At 26.4% G+C, this 27,979-nt stretch overlaps 1 protein-coding gene and 1 non-coding gene across 2 annotated transcripts in view; both read right to left on the bottom strand.

Moving 5' to 3' along the window:
- The window catches only part of LOC113375827 (excitatory amino acid transporter), a 65,787-nt gene that overhangs the window by 23,253 nt on the left and 14,555 nt on the right, over window positions 1-27,979 (bottom strand). The window lies entirely within an intron of this gene.
- On the bottom strand, window positions 14,875-15,087 carry LOC113364490. The gene has a single exon (XR_003366180.1). It is a non-coding gene; the product is annotated as a small nucleolar RNA U3 (small nucleolar RNA).

Raw genomic sequence — 27,979 nt, 5'->3', positions numbered from 1 at the left:
TAACGCATTGTTAAACTTTATGAAGTTGCGCAAGACAAAGCCTAATAATGTATGAATATTTTAAAGTTTCTCAATTTGTTCGAGTTGGGAATCTTGGAAAACTTTACGAGTTAAATAATGATTAGTCTCAACTTATAGTTTGATATGCACCAATTTAAATATTCTTCATAGTCGTAAAAAAGATCTAGTACTTTTTAATAGCGTAATAATTATGTCATATAAATTGCGATTTGATTTAAGTAAGAATTATTGTAAAATAGTTGAAACCATGTAACTCTAACAAAAGTTTCTCAAAAGTTTAATTTTTGAACTTTGTAAATTTTAATTTGCATCATTATCTATAATAATTTTTAAAAATAATGTTAATTTTTATACTTGTAACTTATATAGCAAGATAATTTTTCAGTTCATAAGTTTTCTACAATTTACGATTGTATTATTATTATTGTAATTCCATTTCCAATGGTCAATTAATCAAGTATTTATATATAATATAACATTGGGTATTTTTTTTACTTCGCCAAGAACTTTCCAAAAGCAATTTATAAGGATTTATTGTCTTCACATTCCTCGGAGCTTAAGGTTTTATCGTTAAAACTTCTTAGGATAAGATTACATACTCTTATTTATTACAGTTCTTCTACTATAATGTTTGCATATCGATTTAAGGAAAATGGGAAATGACGTCGAAGTATTTTGGAAAATTTTGAGTTGATATTAACAATAAAAATTTATTAACAAAAAATAAATGATGATAATAAATATAATGAAGAATATGCATAAATATACTGAATTATTTAATAAATATTTTGCAAAAAAAAAACAAATTTATAACCTTAGTTATAAGACTTTTATAATTTGCTGTTTTATTTCTGTTTGGCTAAGTTGCATTTTAAACTAAAAAATAAGTAATAAAATATCATAATTAACAAATCAGTCGTTTTCCAGATGTCGGACGAATGTTGCTAATTTTTTTTTTATACTAGAATATTTAAATTGGCAAAAGGTAAACCTTTGAAATTGAACTCCGAATATTTTAGGAAAAAATGAATTGTTAAAATTTTACGTGAAACAACACGTACTATATATTGTACACTGAACATCTATACTATGGACATTTTGAGAAAATAAATAATAAGTATTATGTTATCAGTTTGATAAATATTCAATTTATAATTGTGATATAACACTTTTATAATAGTTTAGATTATTTTTGTTTGCTAGTGTTGTTTTTCAGACTTCTAAACATTTTTAAAGTATTTTTCTCATACTTTAATAGTTATTTAAAGTAGTAATTTTTTTTTCAAAAATTTAACAAAAAGTCTTCGAAATATTCTGGAAAAATAAGTATTGGTGACAAAATATGTGGAGATGAATAATGAACTACTTTTGGCATAAAATAGAAATATTAGAATAATATCTTTATATACATTTAATATGCAATACTTCTTATTTTTTTTACTTATGTTTTATTTTAAAGTTTGAAACATTTTTTATAATAATATTTTTTTATTTCATTTTATAATAATTTTATGGTCATTTTTGGATAATACTCTTAAAATATCATGATAAAAATCTGTAGAATTATATTCTTTAAATAGTATTGAATTTCTTTATTATTGTAAAATTTTATACGATTTTATATGATGTATATTTAAAATGGTTTTGATTATTTGAATAGAAAAAATAATCATTTTTACCATTTTAATGAAAATGTTACAGACATCTTCTGTAGAAAATTGTATTTCTGTTCTGAACCAAATCGTAAAGTTCGAGGCTTTCAACAAAGATGGTTCTGAATTCAACATCACGCAAATAGAAATTTTTACATTGTATAAAAATTGTTAGTATATGTTAATAGTAATATAGAATGGAGTTTTAAAAAATGTTAGTTTTTGACTGGTATAAAATAATATGTTCCAATCCTTCACAAAGTTGCCATATAAAAATTAATTTAAATTATATGTGGAATTTTAGATTTATTTATTTATCTGTTAATTAATTTATTGAATTAATTTAATAAATTTTAAGCAACATGATATAAATATTATTTTAGAGCCTTGTCAATCTATAAACTTGTAGCTTTAATTCTTTTCTGAAATATGATTCAATTTTGAAAAAATGAGCCAGCTTAAATTTTTCAGAGAGCCAACTTAATTTTTGCACACTCCTATATTTTCAAGATATTTTTAAATCACCTAAAAAAAATTTATAGTCATAACACAAATATACATTATGCAATCAATCTTTTATAATATTTTGATTTATTTAACACATATTATAATTATTAGTTATTACCCTAATTAACTTGGAAATTTCTCGAAGATGTCAACATAATAAAGTCGATCCATGTTTCCTCATGTCATGTATTATAATATCATCGCTATTTTACATCAAATCCCTATCCAAACAAGATTCTCTAACAGATTGAACTAATTTGAACTTCAGAAGGTCTTAGCCAAATTGTTTGTAACATAATCCATCAAAAGATTATGTGTCAGCTTTACAAGAAGTAATTATCACATACCAATATTATCAAGCTATAAAAAAAATTAGTTCTGTGTCACACTGTGGTGGTGTATGGCATCGTGCCTTAAGGCAAATTGCTGGAACTTCCCGTATGGTAATAAAATGTTCGAAGAATATAAAATATTTTCAAATAAATTATAATAAATACAGTAACATTGTCTAATATTTATCAGAATTATATAAACTGAATTACAAAGTTAAAATTATTTATTTAAAGTAAATAAGTGAGCTTCAGAATTTTAGTCAGAATTAAAAATGAAGTCTGAATTATTTTGTTTGTTTTGTTAACACAAGCACAAAGTTTTTTGAATCATCCAAATCAAATGCTCAATTCTCTCAAAAACTGCCATTTTTTGTACATTTAGCTCTCTATCTTCGAAATGTCTGGACCTGCATTTGCCAAAAACTAATCACCTTATTGGATTATTCAAATCGGATACTCAGTTCTCTCAAACACTCGATTTCTATTTTCTGCACTTTTTGCTCCGTATCTCCGTAACGGCTAGAGCTACCTTTGCCAAAAACTAATCAGTACATCTTATCGGTAGGAATCATATGTTTTTTGGACACACAAAACACACACACAGAGCCATTTTTTCTGAGGTATGTCAAAATGTTCAGAAACCTCTAAAACGTGAAAATATACAAAAAACTTTATTTTCCATTTTTGGCCCATTTCTATAACTTACCCTACGGGAAGTTAATAATCATGTTTCATACTTAAGCCAAAAGATGAGCTCAAAGCATTTTGCTAGGTGATATTACAAAATGTAAAATTGACTTAATTCCACATATTGTATGAAAACTCTGTTTTTGTGCCTTTTCAAGTAGAAGAAATAATATAAATCCAATTTTATTGACAGCATATCAGAATTTGTTTAATGTCTTTGCACTCATGCCAAATTTTGGCTAAAAATCTACAAATTGATGCAAATCAAGCACGAGCTAAATTTCTCAAATTCTACTAATTTTAATGTACATAATTCCATGTACATTACTTTATCAAGATCTATGTGGTACATATCTAAAGAACTAAAAACTACCAATAATTTATTTATATCAAGTTACCTATGACATAAGTATTTTGACAATTCGCGTTTGACAACTTATTTGTCAAGTTTTATAAGTTAATTTTAATTATATTTCTATGTATTTCCATGACTGATTTATTACAAAACATTTTTTATTCAACATTCATGAGTGCCTTTCAAATTAGTATGCAAGAAAATGTGAAAACATGATTGAATCGAAACAAGTTTAATTTTTTATGGGAGCATGCCTAAAAAATTGAGAATTAAACAAGGGTTTCTCATATTTATAATAACTCCTTACACTATTTTTATGATGTGGATAATTTTGTATTTAATGTTATTTTTTTTATTCATTTTAAACATATATTTGATAACGTATTATATTAAATTTTCGCGGAGCGAGGAGCTGTATATCGTCATGTTAACAGGCAATACGAGCTATTTTTTATTAATAATTTTTCTAATAATATCGTTTCTATCATTACTTTTGTGCATCTCCGGTTTTGTGTTATTTTACAAATGTTACAAAAATTTAAACAAGTGCACTCTAAATCCAAAATTATTCGCCCATATGATTTGTGCTGTTTGTTTGCTGATAATCCACGTGTTTTTGGGAACTATTTCTCTGGGCATATCCAAGATTATAAAATTAAATATCCCTGAAGCAATTCAACAAGCTATGTTGAGTTATGCCCATGATATCGAAATGAAGAGGAACGTCGATGGATTGCAAGTGAAACTTAAATGTTGTGGAAATCACAATTATAATGATTGGTTTATGATTCCATGGATCAAGACATATATTGGAGGTTTGAAATACAACAAGTAAGTTGGATAATTATAATAAATACTAAGATACAAATTGTATACTTTTGATATTCAAAAAGATTTTAAAATTTCATAATCTTGCATAAAGTAATCTTAAAATCTATTATTTTTTAGAGAAAAGAAAATGGTTTCCGATGAAGTACCCTTTAGCTGTTGCTCTCCAGGAGGCGCAAAAGGTCCATGTATTCACCATGGTTAGTCAATTTATAGTTATAAATATTTATTTTACATAAGGACATACCCTAATTATTTAAAAAAAACTATATTTGTTGTAATGAATACTTTATTATTTTCCTTAACTGCTTTGATTTTTAGAAGCAAACCCAACTGGTTGTCCTCTTTTTATTTCTCTAATACTTGACTTTTTTCAATTTAATTTAGAAATAGTGAAGAAAGTCTATTTTTACTTAGAAACATTTATGCTAATTTATAACTAGAGTTAACTAGAGTTGTTTTTAAATAAATAAAAAATCATTAAAAAAGCATCTATGTTATCCACGTGCTTTTTTGAAGAAACTTTAACAAAATCCGTTCCAGATTATTTTATACCATTCTGTTATTTATATTGAAATATTTACAAGGTGTTTTAACAAAAAGCCCAATATACAAGTATGATGCTCCCGATCGCCAACACTATTTGAACCAGGAAGGATGCACAGAAGTTTTAACCAGGAGAATCAGATCATCATTTGCAAGAACAAATACAATCTGCTTTTTAATGGCGTTTTTACTGGTACTTATAGCTATTTAAAATTATTTCTGATTCAGTATCTAATTTGTAATAATTTTTAACCTCTTTTTATGTACTAGTTTATTTTATGTATTTGCGAGAGGTTTGTCCAGACAGCACACAGTGTGAAAAAAAATCTTTTCACAGACCAAGAAAACGCCAAGAACGTAGTATGTTGGATTATTGGCAAAAAGATCCTCAAACCATATAAAACACAACATGAATTGTACGATTCACCGTAAAAAATATTAAACAAAAAATATAATAGAAATCTGTTGTCAGTCTTATTTTATTTCTATTCATCCCATTATCGATTTATACTAAAATACCCGAAACGCACGTTTTTTTCTGTAAAAATCTGTAACCACGCCATCTAAAAATAAAACTAGATTGTCGAATATATTGAATAATTTAATATCACAATAATCCGGTGTTATACGATGCCAGGTACCCGATTGTTAGACGACACAATTCAGTTGAAAATTTAATAAGAAAAGTTTGAAATAATTGATGCTTGTTAGATATTCAACCGCAATTTTATATATCAATTTGAGGAAATTTAAATTATAGTATTATGTGATAGATGATTGCTTGTAATGTGTGTCAGTTTTAAATTTATATACAGGTTTATAAAATATTTACTATTTACTTTATTCCCATGTATAAATTATACTTTTTTTGTTATATGTCCATTAGGGTAGTCCAAATTGATAAAAAAAATCTCTGAAAGTTTTAGCTCTTAAGTTTGACTTTAATATAGTCAGCACTCCAACCAAACTTTTTTGGTTCTTCTTCCTAAGAAAATACATATTTCATAAAATATATCAAATTTTTGTTGTAATTTTTTTATTTATGATCAAAATAAGTAAATACAATGTAATTCCGAAAATTTTGATTCACTTGCCGCTAAGTTATAAAACAAAGGGAATTTTACCCATAATATTTCCATAGAAAATTTGATTGAATTGTGGACTATCTTAAAGTTAATATTAAGAGCTGAAACTTTCAGAGAATTTTTTTATCAATTTGGAAGCATTTGAGTCTTGGGAGCAAGGTAATTCTATAACATCCATATTAAAGAACAACCTAATGTCCATATATCTTAAGCTCTAAAGTGATACAAAAGGCTGCTCTATTATATTTAAATATATTTAAAGGGCTTCAGAATACTACAAACTTGGCATTTTGCTTTAAGACTAGTGTGAATAATCGACTTCATCGAAAATCATCAGGCGTAATAGAAACTAATTTAGAATAATTTATTTAGTATACAAACAAATATCAACATTTTGCAGATTTTTACAACTTGTGAAATTTTGCAATATTTATATTTTTAAAATATATCTATATACATTTATGTGTGTGTATGACATATGTTAGTATTTCACTTTCTCACTGTCATTTGACATTTACACACGATTTCCATATGGTCTGTCAATGGCCCTGGTGACATAAAATATTTATTTATGTGGTAATTGGATATTAATTGATTTCTGATCAATACAGATAGTCAGCGACAAGCAGAAAAGGTTAAAAGGCTTTCGTAATTACGATTTTTTCATCATCGAGGTGAAAATGAACGCTGTAACTTTTTCAATACATTATTTATTATCGAGGGATTGTGACTCGCATATAAATTATTAAAGGCTTAGCATTAATTAAAATGTAAGAAAAAAATCGTTAAAAAAATTTCAATTGATAGTATCGAAATAAAGTATCTGCAACTGTATTAATTAATTTGTTTAACATATTTTATTTCATCAAATTCGGATTCTAAAAATGTATTAGATTTGAGTGTGGACGTAAACTACAATCAGTAGGTACTAGGATTTGTGGGTTTTTAAACACTGGTCATTTTAGCAAAAATTATAAAATTTGAAAACTCGCTTTATACCAGAAAAAAAAATTGGTTTTTAATATAAGCATGGGAAAAAACAAGCTAAATAATTCAGGTGGATGCAAGATGCAAGCATATCGGATTCCGGAAGCTAATTTGTCCGATAAGATTTGGAGGGTTCATTCTGATTCCAAGAAACGTCGTATATTGTTTATTGTATGTATTAATTTAGAATGAGATATTTTATCAGTTTCACAGCTGTTTTTTATGTGTAGTTTATAAATTGATTATAACTCATTATTCAAAAAATTAATTGATGAATACACCTGAATTAAAATGGTTAAGAATAGAAAATACTCGGTTTTTTGTTTAATTGTTTTTAATACTAAAATAGACTTAAATGAGTATGTATCGAAATAAATTAATCTAATAAATGTATTTATGCTTGGAAAATGTTTTTTTATTCAAACACTTTGCTAAATAACTCGTTTCACTATTATAGAAAGATTTGCTTCACTATTATAAAAAGATATGTAAAAATTATGCATTAAAAACGAAAAATTATTTTTAATGTTATTTAATCTCGCTCAACTATTTTTTTTTATTCTATAAATAAATCGTTATACAAAGTTTTATCAGAATCGCCAAACAATTTTTTTCAACATTCAATTACAAAGAAACGGCCTGGCCTATCTTTACCAAAAACTAATCAAGGCGATTGCCAATATCTCTCGAACAGTTTTTGAATGTTGGAAATCGATTAAGATCATAGGCTAAAACGTGGAAAAAAAATACACTCCTCTGACAATTACAAAAAAACGGCTTGGCTGTTCGTGGAACAATACTGATAAATAGTCGAGTTACATCCAATGGCTTTTAATTTTTTTAAATCGTTTCAGCCTTTTCTGAGAATACGTGGACGAAAAATCAGGAATTCGTTCTCATACACACATACATACTTTTTCTAAATCTAGTCTCATTCGATTCAGAATGACTTTGAAAAAATCGAGAGAAACATAAAATTAGCAAATAGGAATATTTCGTGAAAACAAACTCCGAAAAGTTAATAAATAATATATAATATATATATATATATATATATATATATATATATATAGATAGTATGATGTGCATATGTCTAATGAGCATTTTTAACCGCCAAATATATTATTATTGTTTACTTTTTTATTGGATCTTCGGAAATACTGGATATGCCTCTTCAAAAATTTCACTAGTTGTTCTTTTTGTCAATACAAGTAAAGAGTTTTTAAATTATTCAAACTGATATGCCATTTTTGGCACTTTTTGCCTCGTATCATCGAAACGGCTAGATCAATATTTGCCAAAAACTAATCAGCACGTCTCCCTATCAATAGGAATCGATTGCTTTTTGAATCATTCAAATTGGTTTATCCATGCTTCCGAGAACGTGGACAAAAATAGTAACCTCATATACATACACATATACACTTTTTTCTAAAGTAAGCCAGAATGTTCAAAACCTTTGAAACATAAACTTATGCAAAAATTTCCAGTTCTTTCTTTTTTGCGATTACTATAACTTACTCTACGAGAAGTTAAAAATTAAGTTAATAAATAACTAAAAAATTAATCAATTGAACCAATAAATGAATAAGCATATGTATATATCCTTCGTCAACCTTCCCTGTCCCTACTCCCAAGATCACCCAGCCACGTTGTCCCACCCCATGAGTTCGGCGCCCGGCCGAGATGTCGACAACTCAGCTGTTGGCTTCGATTCAAAGAAGCCTACATTACTACACGTACAAATGTCGACAGTGTAACACACTATAATTATCTATAGTATAATACAGCAAGTGCTCACGTTGAATTCTGTCTCCTACAGTAGGTTATACGTCTCTCATAAATTTCAGTAGATCACAACACATCGCGCGGACGCCGTAAGGAAATACACGACAATAATAATCGCCCGGAAAAGTAAGAGTAAATGCTTGAGGAGAGCGAAACGCGCGCGTGCCTTGTCTCTATGGGAAAACTTCAATTTTCAACGAATTTTTCTTGTAGATGACGTGAGTTTTCAATAGTTTTAGCGAATTTAATGGGGTAGATTTTTTTAAATTTGTTGGTAGTATTATTTGTTTTGCATAAAGCCACGTGTGAGTGCCGCAGAGTGACATTGCTGGAATTATTTTGTGATTTATTTGCACAGGTAAGTTAATATTTACTTTTGTAATTAACGAATATATTGCATAATGAATATGTGAATATGTAATATTCACATATGTGTGATACAATTTTTTAGCACAAAAATGGAATTTTTATAAATAAATTTTGTTTTATAAATTAATATTTGCACAAGAAAGTGCATATATATTTATCAATTTAATATTAGATTAAATATAAACCCAGACATAGTGATTTTTTCTGCTGTTTTGTAATACATTTTAGTACTTGTTGATTTTATGACTCATTTAGGAGTAAATTTAGTACTTACGAGTTCTAGAAAAATGATTCAAGTATTTAAAACTAGTAATCAAATCTTCTGTTTCTAATATTAATTCACAAGATGTTTCGTGCCATTTTTATTTAAACTTATGGGTCCCCAATATATATGTGATATGAGAAAATATGGATTTTCGCAGAATTTCTGAAATTGTTATTAAAAAATATTATGCTTATTAAAAATCAATATTTTTATAAATTCTTATAAACAAAATATTTTTAAAAATTGACGCCAAAATACAATATAATTATAGTTGATATCAAAATTCGAGTATTGTTTATAATATAAATTTTTGTTACATAATTACATTTTTGTTATTAATATAATATTTATAATTTATATTTTATATTCCAATTTTTATTAAAAAATATTAAAAATTATAAAAAAAATATTAAGGGTAAATTATATCGGTAAGATCAAATCTATCCATATTTTTCTAATACCTACTTCAAATAAACTATAATCCGTTAAGTTATTTCAATAAATCTTAAAATTTAAATATCTGAAAATTTCAAATATTTTCAATTCGTAATTCGCAATTCGAAAAATCATAGTATAATAATTAAATTTTGTCATTGATTATGCCACTAAATGCACATAATTAGAAAAATAAACTTTTTAGAAATGAATTTAGTAAAATTTGGTACATTCAAAGTTTTCAACTTTTTTTTTTGTTTATTGTTCATAGCAATATATACACACAGTTTGCTATGAGCAATAAACCAAAAAAAAAAATTGTTGAAAACTTTGAATGTACCAAACTTTACTAAATTCATTTCTAAAAAGTTTATTTTTCTAATTAATTTTTTTCAACAATTTGTCATACAGAACATTTATTTTCAATTATATTCTGCAATTGAAATCTATAATATAAAGCACCCTGAAAATGAGTCTGAGCTTTTATACCTCTTACAATGACATAATAGACTACTAACATAAAATACAATCATTAGCAAAGTCATAGTATGAAAATAAAATTTGCTATAAATACAAAGTTTTAATCGGCGTAGCTAAAAAGTAATAAATTAACTAAGAAAACTGTGACGAACTTAGTATGTACGTCAGCCATGCCAAGAACATCAAAATATAGATATAAATAAAAACGTAGTTAGTTGGAAAACAAACTAATTTCTAATTTGAGGAGATAATGAAAATTAGGATTAATTAGAAAATAGACATCGGAAATATTCCTATAGAAAATTCTGTAAACCAAAAGAATGTAACCAACAGAAGTCGTAACTGTTTTTTTTTTAATTTTCTTGGACGTAAAACCCCTTTTTTCCAATATTGTACTGATAGCTTTACCTCTTACGATTGATATTGCAAGATTTATTTTAAAATATTCATTTGGTTAAATTAAGTATTAGCTCTAGATTAAATTTTCTAAATTTGGACAAAAGTGCAGTGAAAGTCAGAAATTTATGTATCTTGTGCTGACATATCCTCCAGCATCAAAATCCTTGTGCAAAATTATTTACGCCATGGAATCAACCAAAATGGAATTTGCACCACAAAACAGAACTTTTTTCTATGAATAAAGAAGAGTGAATTCATCAGTTCATAAATGGTTTTATAAATTCATCAGTTGGAATAGATCAGTTAGATAAAAACCATTAGAAAACTACCTTCCTTCATTAAAAAATTAAATACCTCAGTAACCTAAAATTCTTTAAAAAATCATGAATATTTATAAATGTTGTATGTGTAATACAAATCGTTATTTTGAATAAATTATTCATCATGGTGATTGCAATAACTAACAAGATACAAGTATTCATATAAAATTATTATAAAGATTATTGTTCAATTATTAAATAAATACTATCTTTGCATAGTGCATTTTAACGACATTGTCTGTGGGATAATGGGACATAGAACATGAGATTTTCTATTTGATCTCATAAAAAATAAAGCTTTTCTCACATTTATAAATGATCTTTTGCAAATATTTAAGCAATATGTTGTAATATAGATGTATTTTTCGAATGACGTCCTCTTGTACATAATTTCGTAATCTCCTCAGCTCATTTTTAAAATTAACTTGGCCGTGTTAATGGTTGCACAATGTCGTGTTACCTTGAACTTGACATATATTATTTTAAGAATTCTTTGATGTGAATATGCAATAAGGAAACTGACGTGAATACTAAGTGAAAAGTTGAGAATATGATATAAAATTTATATACTTTACAAACTCCTGAAAGTGCAATTGCATTTTTGCAATTGCCTATTCTAATACTTCAGGTAGTAGAAAATTGGGATAGATCTTAGACCGAAAGCAAAATTGTGCATAAAGTTGCATTAATGATTAAATTGGAATTTGAATATATGGTGTCAACGCAAATTACTCTTTTCTTATTGAAAGACGCCATAATTATAATATTATATCTTTAAAATAAAATAAATTAAAAATATTTTCATATAATTAAAGTAACTTGTTTATTAAATAACAAATTTTCTTTTTCTTTAACCATTCCTATTGAGCGAATTTAGTAATACAAAATAAAAATGTTTCTTTCTATGAATTTGCTCTAAAAAATTGCCATTATAAATATATATAAAATAAATATAAATAAATATAAAATATAAATTTTATATATATATATATATATATACATATTCAAAAATTTGGTTGTTATAAAGGTGTTTTTCCTTAGTTAATACATGTAAAGAAATAAAGCAATTCACTAATGAACGTGCTAAACAGCCAAAGATTTTCTTTTAAGAAAAAACACGTTTTGTAATGCAAATTTTTTTGTTTGTATATTAATTTACCAGACTTTGTTTTCTGTAACAAAATATGTAATAATAATATAAAAATTTCAATGCATTTTCAAACTTCTGACGTAGAATGCATAGATACATTTTTTTTCATATTTAGCTATTGAAATATTTCGCTGAGGTTTTCATCTCAAACTTGCCATTTTTTTTAATTATTAGTATTTCATAAATAATTATTATTTTAATGCATTTTTTTGTATACTTTTTAGCTCAATTATGACACACATTTTGGTTCCAATTTGTGAAAATTTAATTCAATTTAGTTAACTAAATTTGAAATCTCAACGATTCCATTTAGGAATTCATTTTACATGTAGGTGAAAGGCTGTAAAGTTTTGAATGCAAGGCTGACAAGTTTTTTAATTTCAATTTCACCAACTTCAGTAAGTTTGTTTTAATTTATTATCAGTCTATGATCAAATACACTTTTAATTTTAAATATATTTGTGCAAATATTTTATTGTAAATTTTACTAATAAAAACAAAGATCAATCTTAGATAACTTTCGTCTCTCTATTTTTCTTCATGCATCATAATAATTCAAAATATGATGTTTTTCTTCATTGTCCATTAGAGTTCTGTATTCGTTATATATTATAAGATATATATATATATATATATATATATATATATATATATTCTCTGATTTTAAAATAATAATTCATATATTATAATTCGATTTATTTTCTGGCAAATAAATCATATCAATTTACAAGAAATCAATTCCTATGTCAGTTGATATCGCATGATATACTTATCAGAACCCTAAGACATTTTCCTGACATTTAATTTCCTTTTGTCTTTGAGGATTCATAATTAGTTTCGTACACGTTCATTTCAAACATCTCTTTATGGAAATGTTTAAATGAGGTCATGGAAATAAGAAAATAAAAATTGAATGATGTTTATAACGAATTCAGAACTCTAATAGACAATTAAGGGAAAAATCATATTTCAAATTATAATGACGGATGAAGAAAAATAGAGAGAGGAAAGATATCTAAGATTGATCTTTGTACTTTGTTTTTATTAGTATAAATTATAATAAAAAATTTGTACGAAAATCGTTAAAATTAAAAATGTATTGAATCACAGACTGATAATAAATTAAAACATAAGATTGTTTTAAACGTTTTAAAGAAGTTGGTGAAATTGAAATTAAAAAACTTGTCAGCCTTGCATTCAAAACTTTACAGGCCTTTCACCTACATGTAAATTGAATTCCTAAACGGAATCGTTGAGATTTCAAATTTATTTAACTAAAAGTATAGAATTAATATTACTCCAAGAAGGCTTTCAATTGCATATGAAAAAAAATATACAAACTGAAAATATGGTTTAAAAAAGCTATTCATAAACCTAAAATATTAAAAATAAAAATATTACAATTGAGATATATAAATGTATAAAAAGAAGCTTCTTATATATATTTAATGTTCAGAAATTTACTCATCCCATGAAATAATCTAAATGTATCATATAAAAAATGCAAGTATTATAAATTCATATTATTTTTGAAATGTACATGAAGAATAAAATTGCAGATTAAAATCGTTCAGTTTGCAAAATTATATCTACACTACAGTTTTTAATAAATATGCAACATCATCAAATCCAAAAATAAATTTAGTACATCGACATAATTATCATCAAAAAATCATTTAACATACAAGCATATTAAACATAAAAATAAATTTAGAGTTACAAACATAATTTTAGATAAATATAAAATTCAAGATGATCTCTCAACTTATGTACAGTACAACTACAAATAATTATTTAAAAACAAATTATTGTATCATTTCAGTGATGTATGTAATAAATAAAATTATTAATTGACTTCTATATTTAATTGCTTCTTGTTTTAAACATTCAAATCTAATTAATGAAAAATAAAATATCGTCTATTAAACCACTGAAAAATTAATTTTAATAAATTTCTTAAATTATTAAATTTAAGATAATCTCTTTAAATCTTAATGATAATTATTTCAACTCTTAATCGATTTGACAATTATATTATTAACGTATGATAAAATATTTAAGATACCATTATAAGTGGTATATAAGATCGTGTAACAAAATCTTAAAAAATATGCTATCATATTATTTACATAACGATAGCCATAATTAGTATTTGTAGTAGATAAAATAAATCTCAAACAAAAAAATCTGGTTTCTCGATTACTCTTAACAGATAAATTTTATTTGCATAATTGCATAACCTACTTTATAATATGATTAAGGTTCAATTAGTCTGATATCATACTAGTATTAAATAATAATAAAATGTACATTTATATCAAGTATCACTTGAATGCACTTGTCAACTCTTAATATAAGTATCTGATCGGTCAATTTTATGATCATTAGGTTTTTTTGTAGATACTTTATGTGATTTGTTATGTGATGACCAAAGATTTATTTTAGTAAAAATTTGTACTGGTTTATTGAGCATGAATCATCAGAACAATTATGATATACATGTTCATAAATTATAATCAGAAGTTCAACGTTTGCAAATTGAGAAAAAAAAACATTTTTATCAGTAAACATTCTTTCGAATTCGAAGGCTAATAGCTGTCGATTAGCTCCAAACATATATAATGACGACATAGAACCCAAGGAAATATAATATACTAGCTAAAAAGAGACCTCTCAGAAAGGATCATACCCATGACCAAAATCCACAAAGAATTTTGGCGAACGGTCATCGATGACGACCAAACTTCTGATGAAGTTTGAACGTCTTTCTCACGCTCAGGGTACGACACTACGACTCATCGTCGAGGTCGCATCAACTCCACTTTTGAGTGAAGAGATTGTGAAGACATACTACAAAAATGATCCTGTGAAGTATGATCTTGCCGAAAAGAAGTTTTGACCTAGCCAAGCCAAAACCTGCCAGGTTTGTGCGGCGATCACAGGTATAACGTGACGCAGGTATACGAAGAGCGGACATCTATCGTTTCATTTTCAACTCTTACTACCTATAGAAAGAGTTGTAGTGTGTATAACGCGTAGTTGGAAAAGTGCATTAGATGAAGGAGTTCATATAATAAGTAAATGATATAGTTTTATATTTTCCGAATTCAGCATTTATTTCAAACCTGATGATCGATATATGCCTAGCTAATACTGATAGTAAGCTTTTTTTTTAACTCAGTTTTATTTAGCAAACAGAAATACATAAAGATTCCCATGAGCTAAAATGACAATATTTAAGAGCGATGTCTAAGAAGATCTCCTATGAGAATTTCTATTAGTAAACTTATACTAAAATAATATGACATAAAATATTACTTATGCTTTGGTTCACGGTAACCATGTTATAATAGTTCGTTATATTATTGTAATATTACAAGTCAGTTGATTTAGAAGTTGACTGAACCGAGTCTTTTACCTGAAGCAGAACTGGTTAATCTCTTCTTCGATAGATAGAATATGTAGGTTTCGGTATAACAGTCAGTCGGGTACATAGTTTGGAGCGTTTACAATCTGCCTTAAAATTTTGTTCTGGAACCTCTGCAGAATTGCTTTGTTTGATTTACTAGCCGCACCCCATAGTTGTAAACCGTAAGACCATATTGGTTTAATGATGATCTTGAGAGTTTATTTTCTAACTAAACTTGCGATTTGCAGCGACTTAGCCAATTGATTTACCTACGTATCAGTCCTTCTATCCAAATGTATACCAAGATATTTAGCTGCATTGGAGACAAAAACAAATTCGCCACTTAACTTAGCAGGAGGTTATGGACCTAGTCGTATAGCAAAAGTAAAATGAACTGATTGATAAATATTTACTTTTATTTTCCATATTTTCAACCGCACGTCTAACAAATCATTTTTTATTTGTGTTTAATTACACAAGTATATTTATTTCTTCAAAATAAGCTTACTTAATACAATTGTGACCGTAAACAAAAACACCTATTATATCGGATTTATTTTTTATAAATTATAGAACAAATGTTTTAATTTTAATTGCCGATCAATAATATGTAAAAAGTTCATAAACCATACCGTGTCAAAGTTTACAAACTTATTTATATGTTTCTAAACAATTGTTTACATTTTATAAATCTAGTTCCCGATCGAGTTAATCTTTATTCGTCGATTATAAATTGTGCGATGGCAAAGTTCCAAATATCTCAAATACTTGCTCACCGGGAAATCTACAAAGTAAATTTATGAAAGAGCAGAATGTCTAGACAATTTCTAGTTAATAAAATTAGAGTTTAGGTCTAAATTTATATGAATCACTATAGAAATTAAGATGAATGGAAAATCTTTTCTAAGATATTTTCCATTCAACATTTTTAGTTAAATTGCGATAGATATTGTTTTAGAGATATATGATATATTTGAATATCATATATTATTAATAGAAATTTAATGTTTACCTAAATAAGGCTCTAAAATTTATACTATTATGTCTCATAAGTATAAACTTCAAAATAAAGTCAATGTCAGCGTTATACTGATTTATCCTAATTAAAAATAATTCTCTGGCAATATATATAATTAATTTAATTTCATAAAATTTACAAAGCAAAGTTTGAATTTATTAATATAATAATATACTTTCTGCGTAGCGTATCAATGTGCACACATAGACATACCTAAATTAATATAGGTCGCGTCAGCGTTTTCATCAAACCCAAACAAATATTTGCTGATACACTCGATATTAAATACAATCATAAAAAATCTCATAAATAGGACCGCTATTCTTTAGGACAAACGGGACAATAGATGTATTTTTTTTTTTGAAAATTTTATGAAAAAATTGATTTATAGTTTTTATATGTTTTAGACGTACAGTAGTAATGAAATCATACTACAACGAATTTTACTATTAACCATTTTGCGAAGATCGTCGCCGATAGACGACATTTGCATGACGGTCTCTTTGTTCAAGATTTCTACTTTTATGTTCTAAGAATTTTAGTATGTTTTTGTAATTTTAACTTCTTTCAAGTCGATTCCTATTAACGGGGATACGTGCTGATGAGTATTTGGTAAAGGTTGGCCCAGCCATTTCGGAGATACAAGGCAAAAAGTGCAACAAATGACAATTCAGTTTGTGAGATAATGGAGCATCCGATGCAAGTGATTCAAGAGACATTCGATTTGTATTGGTTGGAAACAGCTGATTATTTTTAAGCTAAGACAGATCGTGCCGTTTTAAAGATTCAGAGCAAAAAAAACATACGACTTGAAAGATTCCAAAAATACTTCTTGTTAAACTTCAATACCATACATTCTTGCCAAGGGAAGCCCAGTGGATTTGGAGATATAGAAATAAAAATTTAAAAAAATAACATTTATTGGTCAAATATGATCTTTACTAATCACTATCATTGATTCATAAACAAATTGATTTGTAAGTAAGTAGACAGCTGAACAGGTAGGCAGATCTACAGGTAAACAGGTAGAAAAGTGCAAAAGTGGGCAGGTAGGCAGGTAGGCAGATGGGAAGGTAGATAGGTAGATTGGTGGAAGAATAGGGAAACAATATGACAGATATATAGGTAGATCAGCAAAATCAAATTATATTTGAATAAAGCGATCATTGACACATATCAGGACCTTCATGTCTGAAGGAAAAATGCCTCTTACAACTAGTTTAGATAAATAGTTTTTGAATGAAACCTAGAATATTAATATAAACTAAAAATTTGATTGCCATTAAATTTTAGGAAACTAGTGGTGCATGGCATTGTGCTTTAAGGTAAATTGATGGTACTTCCTTTCTTGGAATTGAATATTCGAGAAATTTAAAATGTTTTTAGCCTGATTGAAAACACTTGGATCAGTCCTTGCTAGCAACTAATCAGTACGTCTCTCTATCAAGAGAAATCGAATGTTTTTTGAATCAATCAAATCGGTTGATCCGTGCTCTCGAAAACGTGGACGAAAATTGTATCCAGACATACATACATAAAACCTCACACGCATACACTTATCAATTTTCTCTAAGGTAAATGTTCAGAAATCTCTAAAGCGTAGAAATATGCAAAAAAATCGTTTTCGATTTTTTTACGATTACTATAACGAAATTAAAAAATAGAGGAAATGGATGTAAAACAGTTTAACAAGGAATAAAAAATATATTGATTATAATATAGAATTGGTTATTAAATATAATATAATATATAACGATATTTAAGTATGATGTAAATTCTATAACAGAAGTGACAAGGTTCTGATATCTCGCTTTCGTGACAAAACAATCAATTCCCGTCAGCTCTTTTGGATTATAATTTTTCCTAAAATTTCACAATCATTACATTACGCCAGATTTATATTTAGAGTTTATGACACAATCCGTCGTACGAATAAAATCAACGAAAATGCTTTAAGGATACGCTCGAATAAACCCCTTTTCGTTGGAGGCAGTGCGCGCGCTTCCCATTTGCCAAATCAATACCTATACACTGAGGTCTGTTTCGCTCGGAAGGCTCGCATTGTCAGTCACACCGCGTTCCCGTTATCACTCCACGCTAACCTCAACACGAAATAAAAATAAACTCATTACTCTATCAATTAGCATTCATTTACTCCACACAAATTAAATTTTCGCGAGTCTAAACACCTCCCAGCGAATCGTCGAAATTCGCCGAGAAACGGCAGTCGAACGCTTTCAAAAACGGTTTTCGTACGTTTGCAAACACGGGGCACCAAACGGGTCAAAACGGGACCGGATTTGTTCGGATACGAGAGATCAGAATTTGTCGGTAATAATAAACAACGGATGATGGAGCAACCGGAACGTTTTTCAGATTATTTGTTCGCCAAGATGGGGACAACAACGGGCTCCGTGACGGACACGGCGGATACCAACGCCGACCAGGAGGCTCCAAAGGAATTGACAGGATTTAGGAAATGGCTCAGCGAAAATCTACTGCTTATGGTCACGTTGAGTGGTGTCATCTTAGGAGTCGTTATTGGTAAGTCACTTTTTATTTAAATAGTTAGTAGTGCATATTTACATAGTGTAGTTTGCGGTTCGTCAGATTTCAAAAACCGGTTTTTAGGAGAAAATTATTGCATTCGTAAACCGGTTTATAGTAGTAGTACCGGTTTTCAATTTTATCTATTTTATTGTTTGGTAGTGCGTATTTCCATTAAATCAGAGTCTGTCGGTACCCAGAAACCGGTCGCGGATCCGTTACCCAGAATATAATCGTGGCGAAAATTACTCGAAAGCCGGTTTTTAGGAAAAAATTATTGTATTCGTAAACCGGTTTTCAGTAGTAAATACCGGTTCTCAATTTTATTTATTTTATTGTTCGGTAGTGCGTATTTCCATTACATTAGGGTTTGTCGGCACTAAGGAACCGGCTACGGAACCGAGCCCCAGAATAAAGTTATGACGAAGATTATTCGACCGGGTTTCACCGGGTTTCAGTTAAAAAAAACGATTTTCAGTGTATGAATAACTCTCAGATAAAATCGAAAATGATTAATATAGCCAAATGTACCAGATTGATAAAAAAATACTGTGCAAAGCGATAGCCGTCCCTCGTTATATAATTTTAAAAAGATTTACAAACGGATATATAAAAATTATTCATAAATACCGCATAATTAATTGTTTTAAAGTTATTTAATCCTGGTCATTTATTATTTTTTTGTTCTAAAAAATTCCATTTAAAATTATCAAGAAAATTGACGGAAAATGATGCATTTAATCACTAGATAATTTCTGTTAAAAATAGAATTTATTCTGTTATAAATAAAAAAAATTATTCGAACAAGTAGTTTTTTTCATAAAAACCCGAAGCCTGTAAAAAACAACTTTTTTATAAAAGTACTATTCGATTACTGGTTTTCTAAAAAGATTTTATATAAACTCTAGTGTACGTATATGTCTTTCTCAAAATTTGCCATTTCAATAGCTTATAACAATTCACTTAGAGATTTTTGACACAATAAAAAATAAAAACGTTTTATGATGAATTTTCAGTAGTATTTTCGAAACCTTTCATATTGTTCGCAATATATTTTTTTACCTTTGCATAATAAATAGTTGTTTATGTTTATTAAATAATAAATGCAAATGAATCGTTGGAATTTGCATAGTAAAACCATATTTAAAATTTATTATCAATTATGTAAATTTATTTATTGTTTCTACACGCTCACGCATGTTTTTAACATACATATGTGCTTAATATTTTGGAGTATAATCAAATTTTTAGATATTTTAACAATCAGTCGATGTATTAAATAGTTTAAAATATTGAGATTATAAAAATATTTTAGAACTTCAAACTTGAAAAAACTCATATACTAGCTCTGATTATCTTTTATCAGGATTATAATTTAACTAAACGAAATATGCCGTATTTAAGTAGTCAGTAAAACGTCATAAATTTTCAGATAATTTAAAATGAACCAGATAAATTTAATATGAAAGTTTGCAAATTTACAAACAAATAATAATAATTTATTCACTATCTCGCAAAATATATTACAATTATATATTAAGATTGCAATAATAATTTTCAAAAATAATATATAGAAACCTGCAGCTAATAATAATATTTGAAAGTACATTATACGGTGTAATGAAATATAGGGATTCAAAATAAGTTTCAAAATTATTGCTAATTTTGACCTTATGAAAAAAGTTAAACCTACATGATACAACTGAACTATTTGTTAGTTATATTGTTACATTTAACGTATTTTGGATAAAAAGTATATAAATTATCAATTCATACGCATTAAAAATAATTAGAATCATTTGCATATTAGCATATGAAAAATCCATTAACAAAATGAATTCATTAAATTAGAGAATACAGAGAAAATTTTATGTTTACGAACCGTTGAAGCATTAACTGCCAATTATTTCAACAACACTTAGGAGAAATAATTAGACAACAATAAGTAATCGATATTACAGAGAACCAAAACAAATAAGCTAAAAGCATTTAAGTAAAATATAATTGAGATTGAAATATTTTAATTTATTGCGTGTTTTGCGGTATTAACAAATTTATGAATAATAAATAGATCAAAAATTATTTAAATAAAATAAATAATACAAATATTAATATATTTATTACTTTTATAAAATAATTTACACATACGGAAAATAAGATTTGAAGTTTCATACGTAATGAGTTATACACGTGATAAAAATATTTGCATAGGAATGTAATTGTTCCAAATATTGTTCTACTCTGATACAGCTAGTATAATATCTAAAAAAAATTATTATACATGCATTCAAATTTGATCATCTTCTAATTTATTTTTGGCAAATCTACAAACATAGTCCTTGTATCATATCTTAATATAAAAACATAAAAGGTCTGCCAATCTGATTAGTTTTAATATGCAAAAATATAGAGACTTAATAATTTAATTGAAACTATGTGATAACTGTGAAAACTAACCTTGGTAAACAATTTCATATTAAGCAAAATGATTAATTGAATTGTTTAACTTTGGAAAGAAATTAATGGCTATTTTTAATCTAATGATTAGGATTAATGTAGAGTAAAATTTGTGAACTTTACTAAGGCATAACATAATACAGCTCATTCCTCAATTTATTATCGAAATTTTCTTAGATTTTGATTTCAAATTACAAATTACGTTTTGTACATAATAATATATTTTTCTACAACGCTTGTTTATTTATTTTACAAAATAATGCTATTTTTGTGTAAAAATTGCTATATTTTTCACAATACGTATCAATTATAAGAAACACAAAAAATAGCCAACACTGTTTTAATATTAATTTCAAACAATATTATTTTACAGATATGACTTTCAACAATATATATCATTATTTCCACTTTTTTAGAATTTTTTTCTATGAAAATCTACAATTTTTTAGTCATTTGTATAATGCCAGGAATGCATATAAAAAAATTATAATGACAAAACTAATCCTATTTGCATTAATCGGATTTACATAATACCGATTTGTAGTCATATGGAACACTAAATGAAAACATACAAAATGTATAAAACCAGAAACCTGAGGATTTTATTATATTATTAAAATAAAGCGAAATTAGTATTTCTCAGAAAAAATGTACATATGATATCTCATTGTGTAAAGGGATTTTAGTATTATTCAGCATAAAATGAACACAATAGGTCTAATTTGGTAAAAATTATAACAAAACTTGTGTTTCTAATAATTTAATTTATATGTAAATTGACTTTTTATTTTCATTTATTCCTATATCTTTAAGTTAAATTTCATTTTTAACTTGACTCAATAGTTGATGTTTTTTTTAACTTGGTTTATCTGGTTGTTATACATTACTTTTACTCATTATAGATATTAGTTTTCAAAAGCATATTTTTATAAAAAAGTAGTTTTTCTGTTGATTCTTTTACCATGACAAATTCAAAAGTATTTTAACAGACCATATGAAATATCATATTAAAATCTGAGAAAAACATTAAGAAATTATCGATCCACTCTCTTTTCATTATAAATCATTACTTATTAAAAATATTAGTTTTCAGAATCATATTTTTATAAAAAAGTAATTTTTCTGTGGATTCCAATCAAAACAAATTCAAAAGTATTTTAACAGACCATATGAAATATCAATTAAATCATATTAAAATCTGAGAAAAACGTTCAGAAATTATCGATCCACTCTCGTTTCATTTGAACTGGTTGAATATTGACACAAGTATTGAGATTTTTTAATATTTCAATTTACTTTTACATTTGCTTTAAATTTTTGAGTCAACAAAACTACGTCAGATCAAGGTAAATTGAGAAATAAATATTTTTTTCGTGGAAACGCAATATTATGAATGTTTACCAATAAAAGATCATTTAAGAGAGCGAAGTGACGCAGAAGAAAATTTCTTACTAAATAATTGAATTATTAGTATATTTTAAGGTGGTAAATTTAGATTTCAATCTTTCTATATTGATAATTGAAGTTATCAATATAATTTATATTTTTGTTTAGTCAAATATATTTGAGCTATGAGTTCTCATATAATTCGAATAATTATTACATTACAAGAGTTTTGTTTAAATAATAGAATTGTTTTTTCTCTAAAAATTATGGTTGCACTAAAAATGAATAAAAGACAAAAAATATTATTTATAATTAATAAATATTGATTTAACTTTTTCAAATTTTAGAAAAATGTAAATAAAATAGCTTTTTCCACTAAATACTGCGATATAACTTTGAAAAGCGATAAAATATTACAATAATAGGTGGTAAAATTAAAAAATGGAATGATCGAGTTGGAATAATACTAATAATAATAAACTGTGATAATATAAAAAATAATTACTATTGTAGTGAGTTGTATTAATTTAAATTATCACAATAAATTGCTTAAAGTTTGAGTTAAAAATGTTGCATTATTGTTTGTTGCAGCCACCAAGCAAAATATAAATGTTACTTAGGTGTATTACTTCTTTAAATATATTTATTTATTTATGCATCGCACGGTTAATTAACGACAATTTAAAAACACAGCTATCGTGGAAAAACTATGTAAACTTTTCCGCAATTTGCTAAGCCTCTCCAAACGCATTTTATCATTTTATATTTGCTCTGCAATTTACATATATTTGCTTTTCCGCAATTTCATTTGCGTTTCTTTACATTTTTCGTATTACCCACGTGTCTGATCTCTGCGGAATGGAAAACAAAAAATAGTTTTCATTTACATAATAAATAAAACTTACTAACATCGAATTCGAAGAAAATTCCAGGTGGCAACAGTGAATCGATAAATATATCTGAAAAACCGCCTAAAATAAATCTAGGATATCCATCATATGTAATTATTGGAATAGTCGTATGTCAGGTCACTGGCCGAAAATTGTACTCATATGTAAAATAATATAGAGAAACAATTTTTGTTTTTAAATAGTCAAGTATACTAATTTATATAATTCAACTACAATAATTTTTTTTGGTATAATAATAATTTATTATCATATCCAACCTGGGAAGATAAAATTTCTCTTATGGAAACATTTTCGTTTTTCATTTTTTTCTTTGAAAATATTATGTTCAAGAAAAGACAAATTAATTTGTTGATAAACTTGTTCTTTATTGCATAAAATATTTTTTTTATTCAAATAATCATTCAAGTTTTATAATTTATTGTCACTTATTTGTTGATTTAAACTCGGCGGCATCCGAGTGGCAAAGGTTAGTAATTCAAATTCTCTTCAAATCTAATTATTCCAATCGAAACTTTTGCGTTAACATTTTTGTTGAATATCAAAATGTATTTTTCTTATTTCACATAAAAATTAATTTAATATTAAATCAATCAATAAAAAAATATTCATAATAATATAATATAAATATTTATTAAAATAATATAATAATAAATATAACTAATATAAGCTTCAACAAATGAATGCTTTCTATATAAATTAACAAAAAAAAAGTTTAGTATGAATATTCAATATTTATTACTTCATACAAATAAAATGATGAAATCCCGATAATTTTAAAAGAAATTTAAAACTAAATAATAATAAGCACTACATACTAATATTAAAACATAATTTGTCAAATTCTTAAACCAAAGTTTTATAAAATAAATTACTAAAAAATATACTAAATGAAAAAATAGTGTAAAAATAGATAAAACAAATTATCTAAGATTTACTAAACATTTGCTTGATATTTCAAGACAAAACTATATTTGCGATTTTTATATTTAGGTGTTTTAATGATTCATTCTATTTGAAATACTAAACTCAAATTTTCAGATACAAATTAGTCGTTTATAATAATTTATCAAATGTGTCTCGCCGAAAAAGAATTCCAAACCACAAATTGACGTGTTGTACTAAAATTACCATGAATATGTGGTTTTTACAGTAAATTATTATTAGAAAATAAAAGTTTATGTTGTTTAGTCTAGATTAATTCTTTTCATATAACATAATATTAAAAGCTCTGAATTATGGCTAAAACCCAAAACTAATCCATTCACAGCTACGGCGAATTCAAGACATGTATAATCGTTTTTCTATTTTGGGTATTTAAATACATGTTTAATAAAATAATTTGGATGTCTATTTAATGCTTCGAAGTTTGTAAACAGATTTTATGAGTTTACTGACTACAATTTGTCTAATGACAAAATAGCGTGATAGCTTCTACAAGGATTCGTTTCGATTTATGATCACTTGAAGAAACTTGAAATAATGATCGTACTAAGTAATTAATATATAAATATGAAGTTACCTTATTTATGAAATAAAATGGTTATCAATATATTGATATTGCTATTGCAAAAAAATGCTATTATTGCTAATTATAGAGAATCTGCTAGACTGATCTTAGCACAAAACTGGTCAATGCCAGTCTAAAGCAAGATTTATCAAATACTTTTTAAATTTGCACCTGATGTTTTTGCGACATTTTTGGAAAAATGTCAAAAAATGGTCAAATTTTACACATATTTTTTAAATTTTGGTGTCCAACAATTTAGAATGTATCATATTTTCTGGCGATCACAAATTTCTCTCTTGTGAAGTGATCCCAATCAAATATAGTTTTAATATTGTATTTAATTTTTCATTTTTTTCCAGGTTTTGGTCTTCGTCCCGCCCATCTGGACGCCGAATCAATAATGTTGATATCATATCCTGGAGAACTGTTTATGCGGGTCCTTAAGTTAATGATCCTTCCTTTGGTGATAGCAAGTTTGATATCAGGATCTGCCAGTCTAAATGCTAGGATGAATGGACGAATTGCTTTGCGAACATTATTGTATTTTGTTTCCACTTCCTTATTTAATGCCATTTTGGGCATTTGCCTGGTTCTCCTGATACATCCTGGTGATCCTGGTATGCATCCTGATTTTATCAGCTCCAATGGACCGAGACAAGTTAACATCTTGGACAGCCTTTTGGATTTGGGAAGGTAAATAATTTTTTTACGATTATCAAATACCAAAATAATCACACAAAATGAATCATTATATTTTAAAATGCTGTCATATAACATTTTCTACTATGGAAATATTTTTATCAAAGTGACAAAAATAAGTATCTGTGCGATTAAAAAGCATTTCACTCAACATTCCATATTTAGATTAATATTTTTATCACTTAAGTACAATTTTATGTATCATGGAACCATGATAGTAATTAGGTAGAAATAAATCGATTTTTGGTGTTTTGTTTGTCGTCAACTATTCCAATATTTATTTTTTACGCAAGTAATCAACTAATAACCAAAAACCAACTGCCAGAAAGATAATACTAATGGATTTTATTAGATTTGAGAAAAATTCCATTGACAAAATTTATTAAAGAAAATATTATCGAATTTATCACAGAACTAATTTTCACAAAATGCGTAGTTAATTTCATTTTATTAAAATAGCTTTTGACATAGTACCATTCTTATATTTTTTTTACAGTATTTATGGTGTTTATGATTACCAACTTTCTTCAGCTTTAGTAATAGTTTATAGTTTGTTTGATTGTTTTGATTAATTATTAATTTTATTTGAAGCCAATACATAGTTTTAATATTATGAATAAATTAATAAAAGACTATAAAGCATTTGTGTTGGGATAATGGGATATAACAATTTTCTTATACAATTAGTTCAAATATTGGTTATAGATTTTTATTTGTTGACTACTAATTTGCTTTTAACATTTCTGTACAAATGCATTATTAATTTCTATGATTAATGGGTAGAACAAATTATTGTCTTGATAATTATGAATTACCTATATATCACAAAAGCGTAAACAAATCGTGTTTTGTTACATACAAAACAACATTTGAATTCGATGTCATAAGGACAATTATACCTTAATATACTATTATTATGTAATTGGTAAAACGTCTAGAATAAATTACAGTTAATTATGTTATAATTATGTAAGAGTTTTACCAAGTAGGTAGATCAGAATATTTTTTTAATTTCATTAGTTTTCATTAGTAATTTATTTAAATTTATTTAAAATTGATCAATTATTTAAATAATTGAAAATTTTATTTGAATAATTTGAAAAAGTTGAAGAATATTTATATGAAATTGAATCATTTTTCTTTCATAAATTATTTTTGGCAATTTACTTTATCAAAGTTTTAGCATAATTTATTTTAATTGCATTTATTTTAATTTGTATGAAGTAGTAATTTTATTGTTAATATTTTTAAAATTAATTTTTCCAAATAAGTATAAAAATTATGTTTTACAATTATGACTATATAAGTTATACTTATTGTTGGTTGTTTCAAGCATTTAAATGTCAAATTGACACTCAAAACTTCAAATATGATTTCTGTTTTTTTAAAATTGCTTTGACGTCTTCAAATATATTATGCCTATGAGAATTATATTAGTTTCACGATACACAATAATTGAATTAAAGTTAAGTGAACTAAAATAATCCGTAAGCATGGTTTCTGTATCATTAATTTAATTATCAAATGCAACCTAGAAGTGATATACGTTTGTTAAACAAGGAATTTATCTCCATAACTTATTAGTCTCGACTTAGAGACTTATTAGTCTCGAAAAGCGAAAACAATCTATTTCCATCTACTAATAAAATGCTTCCTAAATATTTTTTCAACGGTATTGTTTTATTTTTAAAAAATAATGTTTTAAAGCGACTGTATGCCACCAGAGAGGAAGTGCTCCACATTTTGTAAACCACGGAACTAATATAAATGTCTCAAACGCGAAAATAATCTATTTCCATTTACTAATAAAATATGCTTCCTTCATCGCATTACCTATGC

Source organism: Ctenocephalides felis, unplaced genomic scaffold (genome assembly GCF_003426905.1).
Source record: "Ctenocephalides felis isolate EL2017-DRISC unplaced genomic scaffold, ASM342690v1 CF-g0.4_SCAFFOLD_00845, whole genome shotgun sequence".
Lineage (NCBI taxonomy): Eukaryota > Metazoa > Arthropoda > Insecta > Siphonaptera > Pulicidae > Ctenocephalides > Ctenocephalides felis.
This window is presented reverse-complemented; position numbering and strand designations above follow the sequence as displayed.